Source organism: Pocillopora damicornis, chromosome 3 (genome assembly GCF_964200805.1).
Source record: "Pocillopora damicornis chromosome 3, jaPocDami1.2, whole genome shotgun sequence".
NCBI classification, from domain to species: domain Eukaryota; kingdom Metazoa; phylum Cnidaria; class Anthozoa; order Scleractinia; family Pocilloporidae; genus Pocillopora; species Pocillopora damicornis.
The window spans coordinates 24,591,908-24,593,956 of record NC_142672.1 but is presented as its reverse complement, the minus strand read 5'-3'; the positions used below and the strand labels follow the sequence as shown (position 1 = coordinate 24,593,956).

Here is a 2,049-nt window from a genome sequence, read left to right as displayed (position 1 = left end):
ATGAAAGTCATATATTTGAACTACGGATAAAGACGTGAATATGAAAGTGATCCTCGCAGTAATGTACACTACTTAAGCAGTAGTGAAAAATAAGGCCTGAGAAAACACAGGATGAAATGACTAAATTAAGTTTCCTTAAAGGTAACTTAAAGGTTAACATTAGAAGTATTTAAGACATCTTTAGGTGACATACGAAAGTTCTAAAATGAATCTTTAATTGAACTTTCAGAAGTCAATTAAAGTCTCCTTATAAACCATTTCATGAACACTTTAGGATCACATGAAAGCAAACCTAAATAACCATTTAATTGACTGTAAGAATCCTCCTAATTCTCGTAAACTCGTCTTTAATTACCAAAACTTTTACTTGTAAAGGCGTCTTAAAGGTTTCTATAATCTTTTGTTTTCCTTTAAGTACTACTTAAAGTTGCAGGTTTTGTTGTAATTCATCTTTAGTTGTACTTTCAGGTTCTCTTAAATTTCAAGTTTTGTTAACATTCATCATTAAGTGACCTTTCTTTAGGTGCCTCTAAAAGCTGCAGGTTTCACCTTAAATTGACTTTTGATATGCTTAATCACACCCACATTCATATTATGATAACTTATAATATTTTGGGCAACCTCTTAATTGTTAGAAAAAGAGACGTCACACATACAATTAATTACAGAATGTTTGAAATCACAGTGATGAAATAATTTCGTTCAAAACTCACTCGCTCCCCTGAGATAAAGTAAACCCCCAATGAAGCTGAGGATATCCCATTTGAGGCTCATACATAATTAAAAAAAAGATGTCCAAATGTTTGAATTACGAATTGTCATACTTTATTAAGATTGTTTCTCTTTCATTAATGTATAATTCATATAATTTCAGTCATGTATATAGAATAGAATCTTTATAACTATAAAAATATAAGAAATACACAATATGACTAGCTGTAGCAACACACTACCCGCACGGCCGATTACCCGCACCGGCCGATCATTGCATACGGTTAAAAAAAGGTCAACAGATTACCCGCACATTATGTTATTCAACTTTTTGGTGGCGAAAACGTGACATTAAAGGTGTTACATTTCATTCTTTTAGAAGCTGTCTGATCTAACTTTCGAAAACTTGCTTGAGAGCGTCCTTGTCGAGTTTAAAGGTCGAAGAAATTCAGACGCTTGCACAATTTTGTGTCTATATTAGCATGTACTTTATTGATAAAACTATACAGTAAAAACACTAGCAGCCCATGTCCAAATCTCAACGTTTCATACTTGACAGAATGCGAATTTGTGGTCACATTTTGTGCGAGCGATCGTTCAGCACCATGTGGATTTGTTGAAAGAAGGCTGGGCGATTGTTAAAACTTGAATTATAAAGTACTGTCGGCGATTTCTGAAAAAATCGATATCTTCGGTTCTATTGGGCCTAACAAGTCCCTTAAAACGGGAAAATTCTCTTTAGCTCAAGCTTAAAAGGAAATTTGTTACTGATGCGCCATCACGATCAAGGTTTCGTTTTCACGCGTGCCGATAGCAATTTGTTCGTCACGCAATGCGTGAAATAAACTCGAGTCGGCATCATGTTTCGTGCCGCTTTGTGGCACTCTTAATACAATAAAATTCATTTGAGAGGTGGAAACGCGTGTTGGTGATAAATTTTTTCAATTCAACTACCGATAGGTTTTAAAATTGTCACATAACCCGCACCTCCCCATTACCCGCAGTGGCGTGCATTTAATGCAAAATCAACAGATTACCAGCGGGTAAACAGCCGGAAATTACGGTAATTCACAAATTGCACTCTCAAATCCAGTCACTAAGACATATAATTTGAACTGATACTAGCAATAAAAAATACAAGTTTAACCTACCAATCTAAAAAATCAGTATATTTTTTCTAAATCAATTTAAATTTGCAATAACTCTATCAATTATTTGCTGTTATTACATCTGTAATACTTATTAAATATGATCATATACCTTAATTTTTTTTAAATAACTGATGCAAAACAGTTTCTTATTCTAAATGCAGTTGAAACTTTGATATACAGAAATGAC

The 2,049-nt window shown here is 33.7% G+C and overlaps 1 protein-coding gene across 2 annotated transcripts in view; it reads right to left on the bottom strand.

Moving 5' to 3' along the window:
- Positions 1-802: 802 nt before the first annotated feature.
- LOC149048981 (uncharacterized) overlaps positions 803-2,049 on the bottom strand; it is a 12,725-nt gene continuing 11,478 nt past the window's right edge. For both annotated transcript variants that reach the window (XR_016185180.1, XM_089201473.1), the window contains exon 3: positions 803-2,049. This exon is cut by the window's right edge and continues 579 nt beyond it. The gene's annotated coding sequence lies outside the window, so the exon portion shown is untranslated.